General features: G+C 41.7%; 1 long non-coding RNA gene across 2 annotated transcripts in view; it reads left to right on the top strand.

Annotated features, from left to right (window-relative positions):
* The first annotated feature begins 4,431 nt into the window (after positions 1-4,431).
* Positions 4,432-23,133, top strand: part of LOC104871561 — a 31,016-nt gene continuing 12,314 nt past the window's right edge. The window contains exons 1-4 of one of the 2 annotated variants that reach the window (XR_782903.2): positions 4,432-4,536; positions 12,460-12,572; positions 19,547-19,632; positions 22,664-22,886. This is a non-coding gene — a long non-coding RNA (uncharacterized LOC104871561). Of the gene's footprint in view, positions 4,537-12,459; positions 12,573-19,546; positions 19,633-22,663; positions 22,887-23,133 lie in introns of those variants that run through there. The other variant, XR_782904.2, reaches the window with a different exon arrangement.

Genomic DNA, 23,133 nt, shown 5'->3' with positions numbered 1-23,133 from the left:
TAGAATCCCTAGGATAAGCTCTTTTCAGTCATGATATATGTTACATTTTATCATGTAATATTTTTACAATTGTATTATGAAGGATACTGGCCTATAATTTTGTTTAGTTTGCATTTGTCAGTATGTACTGGCCTTATGCTGTCCTAAAACAAGTGGAAAGTGTGCCTTGCTCCTTTTTCCCTGTAAAAAGTGTACATATGACATTATTTTCCCCCTTAAACATTGGTTATCATTTGTATTGAGGCTCTCTGGAATTATATTTGACTTTGTAGGAAGGATTTTTATTATAAATTCAATTCTTCTATATAGATATATTAATCCCTGCTACACTTGCTGTGTTTTTCAATAATTTTATCTGAGTTGTTGAGTTATTGGTAAAATCATTCATTCTCTGTTATTTATGCAAAAGCTGTAAGATCACTAACCACATCCCCACTTTGATTCTCCACACTAAGGATTTTCATTTTCTCTCTTTTTTACTTTATCAGTCTTCCTATGAATTTACCAATTTTACTAATCTTCTCAAGTAATCTTTTGCTTTTTGCTACTGTTATTGTTTTCTATTTCTTTGCTTATTATACAATTAAAATCATTTCTATCATTTTATTTCCTTTGGTTAAATTTGTTTATATTTACCTGGCTAATTAAATCAAAAGCTGGGTTCCTCATCTTAAACCTTCTTTTAAAATGTATCATGTATGCATATATTTAAAAATATACATTGTCTCTATGACTTTAGCAGCACCCTACAATTTTGATATTTTTGATATTCTGTTTCTTTTATTATTATTCAATTAATCTACTGTCTGTTTTCCCTTGTGGTTTATTCTTTGATTTATGCATTATTTAGAGGCATTTTGGTTAATTTTTAACCATGCTAGGATTTCTAACAGTCCTGTTGCCTTACTTATATCATTTTGATCCAAGAACATACTCTGTATGTTTCAGTCCTTTAAATTTAAGTCTTATTTTTATAACCCATTATTGTTCTGTGTTTCAACACTCAGGTTGATTGATGGTGTTGAGCAAATGTTTTGTGTTCTTAGGAATTTACTCTTTAGTTGTTCTAGTAATTACGAACAAGAAAGTGGCAACAACTGCAATTAAGATTTCTCTCTCTCACCTTTCCTTCCATTTGTTTTCTCAATGTTTTTGTTTGCATAGCACTTAGGGTTATGTATTATTAATGAATTAACCCTTCAATAATTAGGGAATGCCCCTTGTTTCTAGTGTGTTATTTGTTTACAAGTACTTTTCCTGGTAGTAATGTGTTGGTTGTTCTTTGCCTGATAAAATTGTTTCCATATATTTGCTTTCAACCTAGATGTCTATATGTAAATAATGCTTCTAGTGAGTGGCATATAGCTGAGTTTTCTTTTTTTTTCCTCCCCAAAATCTGACAACTCTGCCTTTTACATGGAATGTTCAGTCTACAAATTTTTAATATGGTTGTCAATGTGGTTAGATTTAAGCCTGCCATTTTGTCATTTTTTTCTTATTTGTTCCATTTATTCTTTATTCTTATCTTACTTTTTCTCTACTCTCCTTTGGGTTAAGGGAATATTTTTAAGTATTCCATTTATCTTTTTAAATTTTATCTGTTAAAACTTATCTTAATGGCTGTTTTAGATATTATAATATTTATCTTTAAATTATCAGAGACAGCTTCAAATAATGTTGTAGCACTTCATAAAATGTAAATATCTTGTAATTCCATTTAGTTCCTAACACTTTGTGCTTTTATTGCCATATATTTCACTTCTGTGTATGTTGTAAACTTTGAAAACTTTATTTGTGTTTTAAACAGTTGTAGTTTGATATCATTTCTCATAATCCTAAAATAATACAATTTACCATTTTTATTTTTGGCATTAGTACTGAGGATTGAACCTAGAGCTTTCACAATGAAGCATGTCCCCAAACCTTTTAAAAAAATGTTTTTTTAATTGGAGACAAGATCTCACTAATCCCCTAAGTTTCCCAGGCTGTGCTTGAACTTGTATCTTCCTGCCCCCTTCCTGGGCTTAAAGGCATGAGCCACTGTGTGTGGCTTATCTTTTTTTTTTTTTTTTTTTTAAGCACTTCTCTATTGGATATAACTTTTTTCAGCTTTTGTCCATCTAAAAGATCTGTATATTTCCTAATTTTTAACATCTATTTTAACTATATAGAGTATGCCATGTTGAGTTTTTTTTCTCCTCTTTGACTTTTAAAATGACTCCCGTGTTTGGGCTTCCATGGTTCCTGCTGAGTGGTGACACATTCTTGCTGCTGTTCCAGTTCAGGCAACATCATATTCTCCCAGGGGATTTTTTCTTTCTTTGATTTCAACAGCTTGACTATGATATCATGGCTGTGTGTGTGTGTGTGTGTGTGTGTGTGTGTGTGTGAGAGTGTGTGTGCATCTGTCTGTCCCTTCTGGTGTTTGCTGAGATTTATGGTGCTCCACACTGTTATTTCTTATCATCTTTTAGTAATTTCTGTCTGTGATGTTAGGAACATACTTTTCCTTACCCCATGTTGTCTCCTATCTTGTTGGGACTCCATTTGTGCTATATTTAAGTATTTGGTATTGACACATGATGTTCAGACATAATCTTCTAGTGTTAGCAAATTGCTTTCTACCTCTGTTTCATTAACGTTTTTTCTTTGTGATTATTGGTCCCTTTCTGCTGCTGTGCCCAGCTTTTTGTTAAGCCTGTTGAAAAAAATATTAATTTTTCATACTATGCTTTTAAATTTTTAAACATTCAGCTGTTATTTAAGTTAATTTTCTGGAAAAATTTCCCACCTGTCCGCACATGTCCCTTCTGTGTGAGGTGTCTAACATCTGTCACTGTTATACTTAAGTCATTGGCTGCTAATTTAATGACTAGATCATGTATGGCTGTGCTTGTGGTTACTGTTTTTCTCTTGAGGGTGGGTCATCTTCTCCTCCTTGTTTGTATGTCTCATGGCTCACCCTACTCCAGCTGTGAAAAAGCAGAAGACATTGAGTGAGTTGTACTCACCCCTTAAGAGGTACTGTGGTCTTTGCCAGGGTTGGTGTTGGGTGCTGTGTTGGTCCCATCTACTGTACAAATCACCTGGGTTCAGAAGTCTTGTCCCTTAGGGATTTAGATGATTTAGGTTTCTTGTTTTCACCTCCCCATAGGTCTTTAAAAACCTTGATTTTGTGGCTTATTTGTCTTGTTCTTGTTGCCATTCTGTTGAGTGTTCTTTGCTTCCTTCAGATTGAAATCGTGAATCTACAAAAACAGCTCTACTCGTGGCTGTGATGCCACAGGTGGGCACAGTTTAATTTGGGATGCCAGCGGTGGACACTGCTGGCTCTGTTATGAACAAGTGAGTTAGAACAATGGAGATGCACCACACTCTGTGTCAGATTTGAGCCCACTTATTAAGCTGGTGGCCAAGGGGGCTACTGCCTGGAAAGTTCTCTTGCCAATGGGAATTGGTTTGATTTCTCTTTTTAAATCATGCCTTCAGTTGGGAAAGCTCAGGGGAGAGCAAGCAGAATCTTACAGAAGCAGAACCACTCCAGGTTAGTGGGGAGTGGAGGGCATAGGGAAGTTTCACACACTAGGTGAGCAGCAAAATATCCTTCAACTGAACAAATTTACTGCCAAACAGGATGCAGGGGTTTTGAGTGCTTTCTCCAAGCACAAGCACTTTATTCAAGCACGGGTACAAAATGGCGTTGAGGCTCAAGATGGAGTTAGGTTGGCTATTGTAGCCCTGGTCTCTACCACTGCTGGATCCTGGCTTGTGCTGGTGCCACTGGGCATTGTTCTCCCTCGCTGGTCTTTTTTGGCTGCTAGTCTCTGGGGCTCTGCAGAGCTAACAGTGCCTAGTGTCCACTGTTTTCTCTTTTAAGTGACCACTCTGTCCACACTATTCAGAGTAGGAATCCTGAGTAGATTTACAGACATATCGAGCCCACACTACTGGAGAAATAAATCATGAGTAGAATTACAGGGCCACCAGAGCAAGGCTGTACTTGTGTGTCAGGATTGGGAGGTCACGATGCTAGAGGGACCCCTCCTAGATTAACCCAAGTGTGAGGTTTCTCACAGATACAGCAGCTGCAAACTGTTATTGGTCCACATGCAAGCCAGTGATTTGTTCAAGTGGGTTCAGGGCATCCTAGACAGCTGTAGCTGTCATGGCTGGGATATAATAAGAGGGCTTGGTGACAGGTGCTTTTTGACTGACAGCTATAGGATCTCCATGAAAAATGGGTGGGTGGGGTGAAACCTGGGAATCGAGAAAGGCCGCATGTGTTCGTGTCAGCTTACTGGGGCTTGGAAAGTTGGGAAATGTAAATGATGGTCCAAATTCCACCCTCCCTGACCTTAGCCAAGCCAGGATAGTGCCCTGTAAAACTTTTTTTTTTTTTTCAAAGAGGCTGCTGCAGCATCCGGAGTGAAGGAAGCAAGGGAGGGACACTAGGGCTGCTAGCATCCTGGGAAGAGTGGCCACTGACAGACCTCAGGGGACACCAAGGCAAGCTGTTCCAGTCCATATCGGAAGCAGGTGCGGGGGCTGGGGGCGGGAAAGGAAGTGCAGGGGAGGGGCATGACAGCTATGGGAACCATGGTCCCCTTTGTTCAGCACAGGATACAAGATAAAGGGAGCGAGGGTCTTCTTCCTGGTCTCATTCTCCTGCTTCATGTGGTATGAACAGTTTGGAGCTGTCATGTCCTTAGACTACAGATTTATATTGTCTTTCTTTTCATGGCAGTGATTTTACCAGTTGCACCTACCGTCTTCACTAATGTTGTGTCATAAATGCGGAGACAGATTGTACTGCTCTGAGAAAATAGTGCGGATGCAGCCACGGAGCCCCGTAGGCTTTGGAGAGAGCTGTGCCAGCGGATGCTGATTCCACAAAGTAATCGTTTATGACAGGGATTGTTGGATACCACTTGGTTTCCAGATCTACTTCTACAGCTGCGCACTGCACTGGACAGCTGTTATCTGTCACCCTGCTCTCAACCTCAATAGTCTGAGGCCACTAGAAGTTCACACAGTGAGGCCCGGTCTGTAGCGCAGTGGTATTGCGGAACGGTGTTGTGGAAGATCTATGGAAAAGAGCCTGGCCCTCAGTGGATACAAAGTGAGGAGTTAATGGGAGCCAGGTCCACGTGGCTGTTCAGTAGCACCCTGGAAGCGATTCTAGAGATCCCGTGTGTTCCAGAGGCTTGTGAAAATAGCTTGGGGTAGCAGGGAGCTACCGGGATTAGGCTCTGTGTTCTAGGTTGGAGATGTGGCTCAATGGTAGTGTTTGCCTGCTGTGTGTGAAGCCCTGGGTTTGATCCTCAGCACCAAGAATTAGGAGCTTCCAGGGGCAAATTAAATCCATGCAAAAGACATTTATTTAGCATCAGCTGCATTTCAGGGTCTGGGTTAGAACAGGTTCGTACTAGACAGTGCTCAGAGAACTTCAGTGGATTCCCCGGGAACTCTAGCAAGCATTTTGTATCTGTCATCTCAGTGTGCTATCTTCATGACCCTGTGGGACAGGCTCTGGCGCCTGCTTTGTGGGTTCAGACACTTACAGGGCTTGAGTAGCTCTGTGAGGTTAGCAAGGCTGGTGGCTTAGAGTGGAACTATGATTTAAGTGCAGGCTAGCTGAATTAAAAGTGATTCCAATTTACAAATGAAGAAGGAAGCCAGGCGTTACCCACTAGACCATGTACTTGTGAGTAGGTCCTCTCTACTTGACCACGAACTTCATGTAAACAAATAGAATATCTGTTCTATTTATCTCTTGTGTCAAGATGTTGTAGAGACTCAATACATATTTAAATGAAGAGTACAGTTTGGTAATGCGTGACAGACACCAGGAATACTAGGATGGTTGGTCTGCTTCTGCCCAACTCCTATATCAAAGAGGAGTTGGGCAAGCAAATAAGATTCCTGGGCCTCTAACGGATGCAGTGGACAGCTGAGCACTGCATTCTCTCCTTGTGACAGCCTTTTTGCTTGGTTATCTCCCCCTTGGTGAAGCAGGGTTACTGAATAATGCTCATTTCAAGCCAACCAGGCAGCTTAGCTGTGCGCAGAGATGGTTATGGAAATGCTGCTTCTCACTGTTATTATGAGAAGCGCATCAGATACACATTGGCAAAGTATTTTGCAAGCTGGGAGGCACAGCTGAAGGAAAATAAAATTTACTGTTACAATAATGACCGCATGCCCAGACAGAACCCAAATGAGTTTCAATTCATTATGTTCCCTTACCTCTGATTAATTTATGTTGAAAACTTGATCTACACACTTGGAAAATGTAGAATAGTATGAAAGTATAAGCAATGATAGTAAGGCCCCCTCCTGCCTTTCTCACCAGCAGGTATGGGTGTTATTTTGGGAAAGGCAGAAATGGTTTCTTCATACGTCACTGGTGAACATGCACACGTGCATGCTTGTGCGACACCACTCCCTTTTCATTCCAACGGAGGCACCACAGCACCGTCTGCAACTATGTTTATATTTAAAAATCAAACCCTGGCACTCACCAGCGATATATGCAAGAATGTTTAAGGCATTATGATTTGTAATAGTGAAACCTGGAGAGCATTCGAGTACCCATCACGAGGAGGAGAAAGAGTTAACTTGCAGCGTGTTTAGACAGTGGAACACCAGCCTTTAACGAGGTGAATTAGGAGAACAGGCAGAGGACCACTGCCAGCAACAAGTGGGCAAGGCTTGCAGATGTTGTCCTGACTGAGAATCCAGAGGTGGAAGAGTCGATGGCACCCACACTTAGCTGCGGTGTCCAAAGTTAGGGTGTGGTCATTGGGAGGGGGACAGGGGATCTAGCTGATGTGGGCGTTGGTTCCCCAACTGTGTTCACTTCAGGAAAATTCATCGTCATATGGTTTTGCACATGTTTCTGAAAATATGATTTTCTTCAATAAAATTCATGAAAGCAACTTAAATTTGGAAATTAATTTTGGACCATATGGGTTGCCTCTTCCTGTTTTGTACCTAGAGACATCTTTATTATCCAGATGGACAGCATTTTCTTCTTATCCTCCACCCTCTGATGCACATGGAAGTTGTTTCCAGCTATTTGCTAATGGATAAATTCTTCAAGATGTTCTTCACTCGCCTTTCTAAATGGAAGCAGGCTATTACGGGCAAAGATGGATGATACCTTTTGGCTTGGGATCAGTTCTGCCCAGAGAGCTCCAGCCCAGCACACAGGCGCAAGGGGCCCTGACCCATGCCGAACCAGCACTGGCATCCTGTGGGCAGACACACCGACTGCCCAGACACGGTCCTGCTAGTGGGTATTCCCAAGGCATGACACTATTATTTGCATTTTTCTCATTGTGACAAATGCCCAAGTGTTCTGAATATTAATGAAACAATTCGCAGCCTCCTTTGCAGGCTTAAAATATTCAGCATCAGGCATACTGTTTTGTTCCCATTTCAGCCAAGTTTAATTTCTCTTAACCAGCTTTGTTGTTGCAAAGTAAAATTAATGTATAATTTCAGTATTTAAATCTCAATTCTCAGCAATTCACGACAGATTGCAAGTGAATATGATTTGTTTGTTAACACCTAATGGGTTGAAATAATTTATTGCACAGACATTTCCAGGAAAACGATGCCACTTGAGCAAGAGCAAAGCAGGAAATGTTACTTGTTTATCTAATAAACTACCCTAGGGTGAGCGAGTGCATTAGCATTGTACAAACTTTGTGACTTATTCATCGTCACTATTTATTATTAAAACTTTATCTGCTTCAACTTAGTGAATGGCTGCCTTGGGATATACCGCTTGCAGCAACAACAACAAAATAAAGTTTATGCAATTTGCATAATATTGTACAAAGAATATTAGCTTAGAACAATATGAGTCCCTGGATCATTTGCACAGCCCTTTGGTGTTTAATGTTGGTAAATATTTAAATAACAGCAAGCCTGTATAATTATGGAGATTTCTCTTTCTAATCTGCCTGGGATGTACAGGTGTTGTAAATCACTGCCATCACGTGGTTGGCTGGGAGGGTGTCAGGGAATGATGAAGAGACACTTCTTGCTGTGTTGGCAAGGATGATGGAGACACACAAGCACACCCAGGAGAGGAGTCCTAGACAAGAGGCAGGAGGCGTGTTCCACTTCCTCTGTGCTCTGTGTGTTCTCATCATTGGCACGATTGGCATTCAGGAGATGGGCCTCTGGAGTTCAGGATCCTCTTTCCAGAATGGAGCACTTACATACTAGAAAATTAAGCAAATATATGAATTATACCTAAGGGCCTTTGCACATACTTCCCTCGTTTCTTGGTTGTTCTTGCTGCCCTTCCTCTGCTCATCTCCTAGTTCTTGCTCACTATCCTTTTTGTCTTGGGGTAAACTCTTCCCTTCTGGGTGCCCAGTCTAGCTTGGTCTTTCTATTGTCAGCCTTCATGTTACTCTGCATTTCTCTTTCATCCCTTGGGTACTCACAGACCTTTGTCCTCTGGAATCTTATCCCCATGACGGTAAGCATGTGTCTGTGGGTCAGGGCCACACCAAAGCCACAGCACAGGGTGAGACCAGTGGCAACTACAGATTCACCTTTTTGTTGAATGAAAGAGTGAATGAATGAGTAACTATTTTAATTCATTTAGAAAACCATTTATATAATCAACAGTCACATACAGTCTTTATGGCTCTATTATACAAATTAAAGCACGGATTGGAAAGCCTAGAGTTTAGGGGTATGAGAACTCTCAAATACTTCAGAACAGTTTAGCTGCAGGAAACAAAAGTCTGAAAGCAACTGTTTCATTTTTATCTTTGACTCAGCAAATTAGTTTATGAGAATTTACTGTAGAGCACTGATTTGGGAATGTGTGGACATATTTTGTTTAAATGTAAATGGTCAACAGTAGAGGACTCACTGAGAGAGCTGTAATCGATGAGGAAACACTGTGAAGATATTGAAGTAATGATCTGGAAATATTTTAATGAAATGAGAGCAGGTTTATGAAATACTTTGGCATGAATAAAATAAATATAAAGCCTATGTAACCGAGTTCACGCTGTACTGCCATAACAAAATGCCTCAGGGATAGGCGGTTGAGTGCAGAGGACCATAATATTGATTATACCCAAAACAGGCTGTGAAGAGTCAACCCCACAGTTAGCCGTTTATAGAAGTGAGTCTGGCTGAAGCCTACGTGCCATGGAGGTCAGAGTAACTCACACCCAAATTCTGTTCCCACAACTAAAACCTTCAGACTAGAAGGACAGTGTTCTAATTACAATCATATATTGTATCTATTCTGTTCCTGTTTTGTCTTCTCCTTTCTGAGCCTTGTTTACATTCATTTCCATAGAAACTGCACATCCCCTTTTCCCCCATTGATTACCAATGAAAGTCAGGGCCTGGGACTGTCCAGTGCCTTTGTCAGTTGGTTGCCCTGGCTATGGTCGTCTTGGCCCTGCTTTCTCTCTCTTAGTCTGCCTCTCAGTGTATTTTTTTCCTCAGGCCTATGTCACACAGTGGGCAGGTGGGGACTAGAGATTTACTGCAGGAGTCTCTGGCGGTTGGCATCCAGTGTGGGGCTTGAACCATGAGCAATCACCGGCTCAGTGAGGCTGCTCAGAATAAAAAGGAATAAAAAGAAAAGAAAAAATAAAAGAATCGATGATGTAGTGCACCTTACATCACGTCAAGGGTAAGCACAAAATCCCAGAAAAAATAAGAGGTAGGTACTTCCCACGTGAGAAGGTAGTAACGGGAGTCATCTGGGACTAAAACACAGAGTAACCACTTTCAGCCCAAGATGGCCTGCAGTGTTGAAATAAATGCTGCAAAAAAATAAATATACAAACTCACTTTTGGCCCAAGTTGGCCTGTAGTATTGGATTAAATTTTGCAAAAGATGATTAAATATAACCGTCATTTTCTACAAACAAGAACTTTAGATGTGGAACTTAGGGAGTGTGTCAAAAATAACATTCAGACAGCTCAACAAAGAAGGAAAGTTATCTCTCTTGAGATTTTAGCTGAGACCTTGACAACTTGGAGCCTCTCGCACTCTGTTTTGCAGCCTGAATATCCGACCCTGTGAGCCTTCCAGCTTCTGCTCTGTGGCAGTCAGCCACTGGCAAGACTGGCTTCATTCTTAGAACACCTGCCTGCCGTATCTGCTGTCTTACATGGTGGATTTGCCTCTCAGAAAATGTGACGTCGTTACAGGCAAACCCCAGTGCTTTCCCTCTAGAGGGGTTCAAGCTGCCTCCCCCTCAGTTGAGTTGCTAAGATACAAGAGCAGAGAAGGTTGGAGGGGGGGGAGTATGAGGAGAACTATGTGGCCTTAGTGCACTGGAGGGTTTGGGCTGTGATTGGACTCAGGGTTGAGGCTTGCGTTCACCTTGGAAAGAACTGAAATGAGAAGATAAGTAATGGATTAAAAACAAATAGGAAATCTCAGAAGAGCACACAGCAAAATAGTGAGAAAAAACACTCCTAGCTTTAAGAGCCCAAAGGTCAGCACTGTGTCACCAGCCTGACGCTGCCTGCCAAGTTCTGGAATCTAAAAAAAGCCAAAAAAACTGCAACTGTGCTCTCTACCAGACACAAAGAGATTTTACACGAGAGGTCAAGTTGCAAATTTTAGCTAATTGATAAATGTATCCTTATTTCAATTTGAGGTGATGCTTAATTGGTGTGCCTAAAATATTTCTGGTGCATTGCAAATTCTTGAATTGTAATTATAGAGTTAACTTGCTCTTTTCTGTATTTTGTTGATGAAGAACTCAAGGTTAGTACTGTTCTATTGGCAGCCACTCAAATTTTAAATGTAACAATCTGAGAACAGAAAAAAAGGGAAACTTTAAAAAATTTTAACAGCTGAAGACAAGTTTGTTATAGAAGGTTTATAGTAAGTGAGACAAAGGAAAAATATTAAGGCTATAAATAAAAGAGATACACTTTTGATATGAAAAGATTTAGTATGTTTTTCTTGTTAGAAGGATAAAGAAAGATAAGCAAGACCAGAAGGCCTAGATGTGTTGAGAAGGTGTGTGGAAGTGATTTATCAAGGAAATATGCTTGTTGGTTTCAAGTTTGTTCTGAAACATTTGCGTTTATAAGCATAAAGAGCTTTCATTTCTTCTGATTCTAATTCTACAAGAGATCTCTGTTAATTGATTTACAAAAAGTTTTGACTAGTATTATTTACAATTATGAACCTAAAATTATAAAAGGATATTATAATTAAATTAACTATATTTGAGTGCACTCTAGTTTTATAAATTATTTCGTGTGTCAGTCTGTCCAATCATACATCTGTTCTGTTTGAACTCAAAATTTTTTCCCTTTTCTTGCCTTAAAAAAGGTTTTGTAATAGATATTTGCCTATAATTTAAATTGCTTATAATAAAGATTATTAAAGTTAAAGGAACGCTTTTCCCCCCAGGTTCCTAACAGATTAAAAAGATGTACTGCACAGTGTTGTGTAAATATAATCATTCCAAAACTTTTATTGGTTACAAATAATGTATTATTTGTTATAATCTGGTTTTTATGGGATGTTAAATAAACTTTGTCAAAGTAATTAATGAAAATTCTTGGGTTTAGAGGGACTGCTAAACAGGACTCCCCTTGGTGGGTAAGGAAGAGGCTGCATGGCAGTATTTTCCAGCTTTTGCTCACTAGTGGGACCTCAACAATTTCCATAGTCTAACAACAGACTGACCCTGATAGTTTTCATAGCCTTAAAAGAGACTAATATTTCCGCATTAGTTGTCATCAAAGGGTTAAGTTCCAAATGTGTTATTGTGATATGTTTACTCTTGCTGTCTTCAAAGATTAACTTTTCTGTGGGAACAACAGGCTTTATTGAAAAGATGCTTTTGGGACCAAACTAAATTAAAGGGCATAAGGTTTCATACATATAATGGTGATAATTGTTATTGTTAATTTTTGGATATACTAAATGCATTTATGTTTTCTGACTGCACATGTTTTCTAATATATTGTTTGTAGTAATAACCTCCTTTTGATTCAGGTATTTGCCTTTCTCTTACTCTCCACCTACTTATGATAACAGGTACATTGCTAGGCTGATGCATTTCTTTAAGGGGCATCCTATCAAAGGATAACAATTTAGATGAGAAATTTGTGCTTTTGGAGGAGAATGAGTGTGTTTTATAATGGCTATCTTATATTAAGATGTACATTTAAGTGTGTTACAAAGATAATTTTGTCATGATTGTCATGCTAAAATATTATGTGTGCCTCTTGAGTTGGAGCTTTTTCTTCTGTTAACATTTTATAGGAATCCAACAACTAGAACAACCATGATTGATTAAAAAAAATGACAGTCTTCTAACTATATTTTATATTTTAAAATGCTTGATATCCAAGTACAATTATAATAATTAAGCTCACTGTTCTCATTGCAATGCTAATGTTATTGATCTTCTCTTTTGGGTGTTCAACAAAGAACAGAACTAGAAAGGTAACTGGACTAAGAAGACAGCCAGCATTATGTCCCTGACCCTTCAAGGTCTACAAATAACTCTGGACATGAAGAATCTTTTCTATAAGATCCTACAACTTTGGTAAGTCACCCAACCTCCTGAACAGGGAGATTATTGGACACCAAAAAGATAAGAATCAACAGTGTGCTAAAGGAGTGTCACTTGGAGGGAAAAATCTCCCATGCTTTCACAGAAAGCAACATGGTCAAGCAAGGCTATGACACAGCCTGATGGCTGACATTGACAGGAGCTGAGAGGCTCTATACAGGGTTCAAAGTAATGCCTGTGGGGACTTGATTGACCTTGATAGACAGCAAGAGGTTAATTTTAACTAATATAGGTCCCACCTTAACTTGGTCTAAGCACCCCGTAGAAAAATACAATCCAAAGATGTATGAAGTCAGGACCTTAATAATAAAGCTGTGTATAAGAAGGGGTCCAGTTGCTGACCCCTACTGGCAGTTTCCAAGTACACTGCTGACGCACCCCTATTATGGGTTATTAGACAAAACTATGGTAAAATTTATAGACCTCAACAAGCGTTTTAAAATTTTTTAGCTAAAATTGTTTTTTAAAATTATTAAATTTTCAATCTTTTTATAGCTAAAATTAAAGGAAAAATTATAACAAAATATCAGACTTATAGATAGCCTCCATTAGTAAAAGGATCTAGGAGCCAACAGGTTACAATCACTATTTTAATCCTTTAAAAACAGTTTCTATACATGGCTCTTTCCCCAACCTGTTTTTTTTTTTTTTTTTTTTTTTTTTTTTAATTTTAGTACTTACACTTTGAATATAATGCCCCAGTTTCTTAAAAAACTTGTTTATTCTTGCCTGTAGACTTCCAGACTCCAACTTATCATGTGGACAAAATCAACAACAAATGCGCTAGGTATTTTTTACCAAAGTCCACCAGACTGACTTTATAAAGAAAGTTTATAATTCCTAAATTACAACATGATTATTATTTAAGGCCTGTTCAATTAGCTCCCTGAAGAGAGCCCCTAACTGCTGTCTTCCCTATATAAACCCTTCTCATCTCGAAGCAGTTGGACTGAAACTACACCTCCTCCTGTAACTGCAGTTGAAGATTCTCTTATTATTAAATTATTATAGACACCTAAGTCAGACACACTGAATGTCCTTGTGACACAGGTCCGTTAGAGAACTCACAGGGACGAGCCATCATTGGACATACTCACCTTTCCCTAAAGCATAATTACATAAACAAAAATGGGGGGTACAGCTACCTCCAAGCTTAATCAGATCTTGTTACTTTCATTTTAAATTTTTTAGACTCACTTATGGAAAGTAAATATACACAAAGACAGATCTACAGACACATCCTAGACACTAGTGTTGTCAAAGCATGTCCTAACTAAAAGGTAAATGGTTCATTACAATTAATAACATAGAGGCCAGAGTATGCTTATTTTTCAACAGAAAATAAAAAGATGCTGTGGCCATCATCCCAGAAGGTACCACCATGGCCCAAGATGGATTCGTGGCAAGTAGCCCACTGTGACACCCTGGTAGGAGCCATGTAAAGGCTGCATCTGAGTGATTCCCCTCACTTGGTGCAGCCCTCGGGCCTGCAAAGATCAGCAGACCTGATGCAGCTGCTGTTGTCAAACAGAGAAGGGGGAGATGCAGAGGACTGTAATATGGGCTATGTCCAAGGCAGGCTGTGAAGAGTCAACCCCACAGTTGGCTGTTTATAGAAGTGAGTCTGGATGAAGCCTACATGCCGACGTCAGAGTAACTCACACCCTAATTCTGCTCCCATAACTAAAACCTTCAGACTAGAAGGACTGTGTTCTAATTACACTCATATATTTTGTCTGTTCTGTTCCTACTTTGAGAATGTTTTGTCTTCTCCTTTCTCAGCCTTGTTTACATTAATTTCCATAGAAACCACACATCATCTTTCCCCCCATTGATTGCCAATAAAAGTCAGGGCCTGGGAGTGGCCGGCACCTTTGTCGGTTGGTTGCCCTGGCATTGGTCGTCCTGGCCCTGCTTTTTCTCTCTTAGTTCTGCCTTTTAGTGTATTTTTTTCTCAGGCCGGTGTCACACAACTGGGCAGATGGGGACTAGAGATTTACTGCAGGAGTCTCTGGAAGTTGAGTTTTAAAAAGGTTTATTCATCTCAACCTTTTGAGGTGCAAAAAGTCTAAGCTGAGGTAGCCCCCTCTGGTTGACTACAGGTGAGGGCCTTCTGGCTGTGTCATAACACAGCAAATAGTGTCATGTGGTAGGAAAGTGTGTAAGAGATCACAGGCCAAACAGGAAGCAAGAGAGCAGGAACGGGTGGTGCTCGCTCATGATAGCCCCTGCTCTCACAGGAAGTGATTCACTCCTGCAGGACCAGCATCCATCCCTTCTGAGGTCAGAGCCTCAGGAATCTAATGACCTCCCTGGAGGCCTCACGTCTTGAAGGGTCCACCACTTCACTGTGACCATCCTGAGACCAGTGTCCAGCATCTGTACATACAAACCATAGCAGTAACTATGGTTTCACTTTTATAATAATTTATCTGTGTGCAAATGACTAGAAGGACATGTAGTAAAATGTTAAAGAAATTATTATTTGTAGTTTGATGATATTTTGCTTTTTCCTTGATCCTTCTTCAAAACCAAAAGCAAAATGAAACCAATACAGTTATGCATTGACTTGTTGGTTGAACTCATACATAGAAAGGAATTAATTTAAGGTACTACCAAAGACAAAAAAGTTTGGCTGTGTACCTTAGTGAAATATATGTTAAGGACAGAAAGAACCTCAGAGAATTGTTCTTTTTTGTTAATAATAATGTTGCTGTTGTGATGTAGAAAGTATTTCAGTAAAATTTTAGGATAAATAATGTATTAGTGTCATCAAGAAGTATCACATAAGGGAAAGAGAGAAAAATGGAAAGGAATTTACCTAAAACCCTAATATTATAAATTTGAATTGGGAATATTGGTATGAGCTCCTAATGTCTTTTGACTTAAAATACACATTTCCTAACTCTGCACTGGTCAGGCTCGGAAACCAGGAATTAACTGGTAACCGTGGATGTTCCTGGCATCCACATCCCACTAAAGCAAGCCTGAGGAGAAGCTGGAGCATCTCACCTCAGGAACAGATGCGGGAGAAGGACTCCTCAGCTCAGCTCCAAAAACTTTACCTCTGGCTTGACCAGGTGACACGTCGGAAGCCTGCCCAGTAAGAGAAACAGCAGAAAGCACACTTACTGTACTGCAGTCCATACACAGAGCAACAACAAACCACAATGCACCTAAACATACCACATGTGTTAAATCTCATGGATTACACACAAGTAAACAGCAGAAAGTGGATGGGAAACTCACCTGTGACTTACAATGGAACAAAAACTTTAGTCATCGGTTTATTTTGAAAGATAATAGAGATCCAACTCAGTCGGCAAATAACTGGAAAGAGTCAAGTTTTCTTTTAGCCTTGCTTTTACAGCTATACGTCAAGTAGCCCAATGGTGTATTCTCTTTATATTGAAGGGCTCCTGCTCTGTATTGATGATGGATGATAGAATCGGAACCTCAGGATGTTTCTGTTTTCTGTGCTGCACTTACTGACTACCCGCTTCCCAAAAAGAAAAATGAGCAGAAACTGTGCACCTAAATCAAGTACCCGATAGCATGTGTGCAATTTTCTTGCTAAAATATTGAACCTGAAGAGAAACATATTAAAGGACAACACAGGGTTGTGACTGGCAAAATTTAGAATACAGAAAAAGTATGACATCATGGGCAAACAAGTTGGTGAACCATTAGGAAGAGAGGAGCAGCCACCTATGATGTGTTGGCCAGCTTTCTAGTGCCGTGAGAAATACTGCACTGAAATAATCACCCTAAAAAGAGAAAAGGTCTATTTTGGCTCCAAGTTCCAGTCCAAGTTCAGTCATGTTGTCTTTGGGACAGTAGCAGCTGTGGTATATATCAGGAAGAATGCAAGCCCTGTTCATCTCACTGGGAGGTAGAGAGAGGGATTGTTTGGATCACAACTTGACAAATCAAAAGTGATATTAGCAAGCTTTTGTCATTTGTTATGTGTGATAATGGTACTGTGGCTTCTGTTTTAAAAAATCTTTATTTTTAGATGTGCACATTAATTATTTCTAGAAGAAAAGAGACCACCAGAATGTGTAACAGACATAAGCCTCTTCTGTACTCTTGCTGTTTTAGGTCCTTGCTACCCTTTCATTTTAGAGACTCAAAAGGAGCTTTTTGTAAAAATCTCAGTGTTCAGAAATGCCCTTCCCCCATTGCTGAACTTCACCATCTCTCCAAGTACTGGTGTCTCATGTTGTAAGTCCCTTGGGAATATAAAGTATCCCAGGCTGGCTATATATGTCTCTTCTTTTTTTTTCCTTATAAATTCATCATTCTAGAATAATTACATTACTTTGAATTAAATGAAGTTGATCAAAACCATTTACATCTAACATGGGAATTGCCAGCAGTGGGATATGACATCGACTAGATATTACTACAATAGAAAGCTTGAAACATAAAGAAAATTACGAGACTTTTGTATTTGTGTAGGAAGGTGGAGTTTAGAGTGGGAAGCCAACAGTCACTTTTATCCTGGAGAGAAGCAGCATGAGCAGAATCTGAGAATCACTGGAAATAATATTAAGTATTTGAATCAATTTACATAAAGGCAGCAAAGAAGAACTCTATTTTCTTGGGTCACTATTAATTGTACCACAATGTTCCCAGCACTTGCATCTGTCATTGCTGGGAAATATTAAAAGAACACTTTAAGAGAGACATTCAGCTCATCGTTGGTTAAGGCACACACAAATCCCTTTGAACACCTTAATGCAGGATATAGGATTGGGCTAATTGTAGAATGTGTGTGGTTTTAGAACCACAATACAGATAAATACCTTCGTAGTTTCTGGAACTGTAAAACACCAGATTAACCTGGGTTTGTCAAAGAGGATTGCACCAAGACACTCTGAACTGCATTCTTGTCCTAATTTGGTGGTTTACAAAATGTAATTCCTCCATTTTCCCAAAAATGTGTTTCTCTGGACTGCCCACAAGTACTGGATTTGATAGTAGTCCTCCAGTCTGAGGTCCCACTCAAAACACAGGTTAATTTTCCTTTGGAAAGGGAATGTATTGTCTTATCCCCCGGAAAAGCCAGAGGCCAGCTTGTAGGCAGGTTGGCCGAGTGCATAGTGGTGTCTTTAGGAATCTTACTCTTTCCTGTCACCGCTCTGCTGCCTTCAGTGTCAGCTTCATCCTGGAGCAGACTCTCCTCCTGGGGGAAAAGGTGGTCACCAGTAGTAGCTGTCGGCCATCTCACTGGAAAGGGAATGAGGGCCTCATTAGCAGAGCTTCAACCTTGGGTACAACATTGGCCTGAGAGGAGCTGTCTGCCGGCTAAGCTTGGGCCCCGCTTCCATCTCTGGAGCCTTAATATAGGTTTGTGCAACCACCTTGTGGTAGAGAGGGATTCTCTGACAGGAACTTACACTTAGATATTTGGAAAAAGGAGAAAGGGCAAATATATCAATCTGTATTTGGTTACTGTAACAGAATCCTGGAGGCCATTACTTCATAGATAAAAGAAGCATATTTAGCTGATATCTCTAGGGTTCAAGAGCCCAGCCCTGGCATGGAGGACCTGGTGAGGACCTCATGGCAGGTGGTACAACAATGGCAGGAGTGTCTGCACAGGAGAGAGGTCAGAGCTGAGACTGGAGGTGTGGGAGGAGCCAGACCCACTCTCTTAACGGCCCGCTTGCTAGAACTGACATAGGAGGGCAGTGCCCCACAGACCCAGCCACCTTGTACTTGACCCCAGCTCTTGAAGGTTCCCTGTCACCTCTCAACATCACCAGGCTGGGAACAAGCTTCCAACACACGAGCCCTAGAGACACATTCTCCCCCAGATTGCCACGGCAGGCAAACCCATAGCAGATGTTCTTTGGGGAACCTTCTATAACTTTTGATACAAGCATCACCACTCCATGTGGCCGGGCCTTTTCCAGTTCAAGTAATGCTAGCAAAGCTGGCTTGGAATCTTAGCTGCTCTGTCCTTAGAGGTAGGAGGAGAAGCTCTCTGACAAGAATGAAGAACTTCTGACTTGATCTTGTCTATCTGTCCCTCGGAGGACACAAAGAATCTTATCGAAGGTGGTTTGTTAGCAGATCATAGACTTTTTAGAAGTCCTATGAAAAGCAACCTGTTATTTTGTGAGGTTTTAGGAATGGCAAAATGAACACCCTCTAGTTATCTACCCTATGGGAAATGTAAGAGTTATTTATTCTTGCTTTGGCACCATCATGTTTACATGGTAGAATAACTTGACCAGGACTTTCTGGTTGGTTAGACTGCAGTGCACATCCACAAACACAGGGTTGACCACCAGGTGAGTGATGGCATCTAGGTGACATTTGCAAATAATCAAGTGTGTAAATTTCAGCAAGCCTTAGCCCCCACACATGCAGCACTGACTGTCTACAGGATGATTTGCTTGCATGGGGATATAAATACAAACGTATGAATGACCCCCGCTGCCACCTAGGTGGTGATCTCCTTAACTATAGTTCACACATACAATAATTCAAAGAAAATGGGCTTACAGAATGAAATGGCGGGAACTTTGCCTGCTTAAGTAAGTGGAGTTTTATTTTTAGACTGACTGGTAGGATGGATTGAATAAAACTAAAACTCACTGTTAGCATTTGGTCCCAAAGCTCCTCAGTACTAGGCAGCATGGTGTTCATCTCTGAAGTGGGCACGTTTGCTTTTGTTTTCAGTGGTGTGCCATTAGGATATACGATGTCAGACCCAAGAAACTCCTGCATGGATAGCTGCTTCTTTCTGCTTGACTGGAGACTGAGGTTTGGATGCTCCTGCGTGTCTCGTATGGTTTTGCTTATGCAAAGGCACACACATTCAGCCGGCAGGAGAATGACTAGGCGGGGTTGTTCCAAACCTCGGATGTACCTTGCACTTAGCTTCTCTGGTTCCGACACAGAGTGACCAAGCTCTCTGTCCTCCTCCCCCTTAGGAATCAGCTGAAAAAATGTTTACGTCAATGTGAAGACTTTCGTCTGAACGTCTGTGGTGGATGCAGAGAAAGAGCACATCAGAAAGGTTAGGAGATTTATGCCGATTTAAAATTCTTTTTTAAAGTTCTATTTTAAAATTTAAAATAAATGTCAGACTTAAATGGGCATCCAAACCACTGTGCATGATAGTAAACGAGTTTTACTTCTGTTATTTACCTCCTCAGGTCTCAGTGGGAAGTACTTAGCTGATTGCACTTTCTATAATCTTAATCTGCAGATTTCCCTGCAGTGGGATCAGGGAGCTGATGGGGTCCTCAGCCCACCTCAGTGATTATAGGCCTCCAAATGTGTGTGACAGACAGGAGGAAGATGCTGCCTTTCACGGGGACAGTTTTCAGACAGAGATTTCAGTATCGATCATTGGTTGGATTAGGACAAACAGGACTTCCCTGGGATTGAGGGAGGCCGGGCCCCCTCTAGTTCTTGAAGATCCTGGTACATTGAAAAAATAAAGGGACCTCGGACTAGGGTTCTAATAGTGGGGATATATTAAAGGGTTTTATTTAGCAAGTTGATGCTTTTGCACTGGCAATTGCAAGGGCAAAATGTGTGATCCTACATGCCCATGCTTCTAGTGATGGCCTGTGGGATTTTTGTGAATGTGAGACCAATACCAACAGGGCAGAGGGCATAAGGAGAGGGAGACAGTGTCCACACAATCAGACTCTCGAAGTCCTCACACGGGTGCCTACCTGCTACCCGCTTCATTGTTGAGTCAGTGATTTCTTTATCTTCAGAGTCAGGCATCTTGGTGTTGGCTCCCTGCACCCGAAGTCATCCTGATAGATCCAGTTCCCCTCTCTTTCCCCCCTCCCTTAACACTGTCAAACATCATCACACAATACCCAGGCTGCCTTTATTTAATTGAAAAGTTAATTATAGGTGGAGGCCCGGTGTAGAGTGTGTGGTTATTTTGGTCTCTGTAACAGTAAACACGTTTGATAGTCCTCTTACTGACTCAACTAAATGGATGGATTGTTGGTGTGACATAATTCGAGCTATTAGCTGTCAATCCTTTCATCCTTAAAGATGCTGTTTTCTCTTTTCTTTATATTGGTTTGACAATTTATACAGTTTGAAATGTTTTGCCATGCAACATCTCATCTGATCAGAAGCTCAGGCTTGGAGCTTACAAAATAGACACATTCTACCTTTGCAGAGGACAAAGCGGAGACAGGAACCACTGTAGACCACCCCGCCAGTTTGCAAATGGAAGGCAGGGCTCCCTGCAGTCGGGTGCTCTTGCAAGGCGGGCTGATCCAATCAGCACCTGCAGTGGCTGCTGTGCACTTGGCTCTAAGGGGCAGCTCAGGGCCACCCAAGCAACAGGGTGCGTGTGATGCTGGGCAGCCAGGGCATGGCGGGACCCAGGCACGGACGCCAGACTTTGGGGCCTTTGTCTACATTTTGTTTCCTCCTCTCTCTTCCAAAAGGTGGCTTCGTCCTCCAGTGGAGGCAAAGTGGCCACAGCTGCCTCTGGCGTCACATTTTCTTGACAGCATGACATCCTTCGCTGTAAGGGTTCCCAACAGAGATCCACTCTGTTTCCTTTCTACCCTGCAGACTCTATCCATGACCCAGTCTCTGCCAGCCATTTGAAGGAGAAGGGGATCCCCTACTCAGCTTCTCGGTGATGGCGAACCTCTTAGAGACACAGTGCCCAAACTGCAACCCCAAACCCTCTTAGTTGTCACAAAGTGCCAACACCGTAGTTAAACCTGAATGCTCAGCTGCTGCGGGCAATGCTGGCTGTACTGGCTTGCATGCTCACAGAGGGTTCTGCTTGCCCACTGCGGACATGTGCTACAGATTTGCCGCCACTGGCTCTGGGTAGTCACCTGACCGGAGATGGGAGACACAGTAACTCCTGCAGCATTGATTTAAAGTGGGTTGTAGTTCAAAAGGATCGGTTTGGGGTAAGATTGCTGTCCTGATATGCTGACCACTTTCCTCCCATTTGCTCTTCTTGCCTCCCTGCCCCCTTGCATTTGGGTGGCCCCTCAGACTGAGAGCCTGGCCACAGAATGGTTTGGGCCGGTGAGACAATAGCAGGTCCCAGACACAAGGGGCTCCTCTTCTGGTTGCTCTTGGGAACTGTTGGCAACTGATTGCATCCCCACAATTTCACAGGGGAAGCCTTAACCCCCAGGGCAACTGTGTCTGGAGGCAGGGCCTTCACAGAATAATACATCTTCAATAAGGCCACATGAGTGGGACCCTAGTGCAGTGGGGTGGTACCTTATGAAGAGTTAGGCTCCCTGCACACGCCCAGGGGAAAAGCCACATGAAAACACAGTGACAAGGCAGCCTCCTGAGACCTGGGAGAGGCCTCCAAAGAACCTGTACTACTACACCTGGATCTTGGATTTCCAGCTTCCAGAACTGTGGGCAAATACGTTTCTGTTATTTAGACCCCTGGTCTGTGCTATCCTGCATGGCACCCTGAGCAGACTAACACAGGAAGTCCACAGCCAGGGTCACAAGCTGAGTCGGGCAGGCCTGAGGTAGAGCATCCGCAGAGCCCAGTTGCATTGCTGCCCGGCCTGCAGCCAGCTGACTGCTAGGGTGTGTGCCAGGCCCTGGGCATCCGCTCACCATGGATGCCTGTATGAACCTAGGTGAGACCATGGAATAGCCACCCTCCTGGGTGCAGCCCAACTTTCCGATCTCAGAATGGAAAGTCAAATACAGTCCTCTGCATTTGGGGGAGTTTTGTTTCTCAGCTACTGATGACTAATCCGCTAAGGCAATGTGGAGTTTTTAGTCACGTGCTTTTGTGCTCCATGGAAGACCTTTACTTGCTCATTCGCTGGCTGGTTTAATTTGCAGTGTACTTTGTCTATCCTATGCCTCAGAGGCTGTCTTAACAACTTTCTCATTGCTAGGACAAAATACCCAACAACTGGAAGTTAAAGGAGGAGAGGTTTATTTTAGTTCACAGTTTGTAGTTCAGCCCATAGTCGGCTGGTTTAAAGGCAGGGCAGTCTGGCAGAGATACACAGCAGGCAGAAGGCAGCAAGCACCTCCCTCCTTGTTTCCCCTCTTATTCCATCCAGGTTACAAGTCTGTTGGTCGCTGCCATCCACAGCCAGGGTGAGTCTTCCCTCTTCATCCGCACCCAGAACTTCGCTAAGCCAGTCAGTGGACTGATCAGTACCACACACCCATGATTCAGTCACCTCCCAAGGCCCCATCTGTGAGTGCACGAGGCTTCAGGGGCATCTGGTTAAAAGCCATAACAGAGCCATAGCTGTAGGAATCAGGTGGCCAGGGTAAATGAACAAGATATTAGAGCTTTATTTCCTATCTTTGGATAAAAATGGAGACACAGAAATATGATCAAACCATAAGAAAGCAACTGTGTAGGTGAGGTATTTGATGATAATGGCGTGCGTATCACAAGGGTGGGGCACAACAGGAAGTGGTTCTGTGGGGAACTAGAATGAACAGGCTCTTGGAAGAGGATGGCTGCCAGTCACGTCCAGCCCTGTTAACAGGGCAGGCATGGGAGTCCGTGCAGTGCTTT

This window comes from Fukomys damarensis, unplaced genomic scaffold (assembly GCF_012274545.1).
Source record: "Fukomys damarensis isolate Sample0158 unplaced genomic scaffold, DMR_v1.0_HiC HiC_scaffold_22, whole genome shotgun sequence".
Classification (NCBI taxonomy): domain Eukaryota; kingdom Metazoa; phylum Chordata; class Mammalia; order Rodentia; family Bathyergidae; genus Fukomys; species Fukomys damarensis.
The sequence above is the reverse complement of the archived record's forward strand: the minus strand, read 5'-3'. Positions and strand labels throughout refer to the sequence as shown.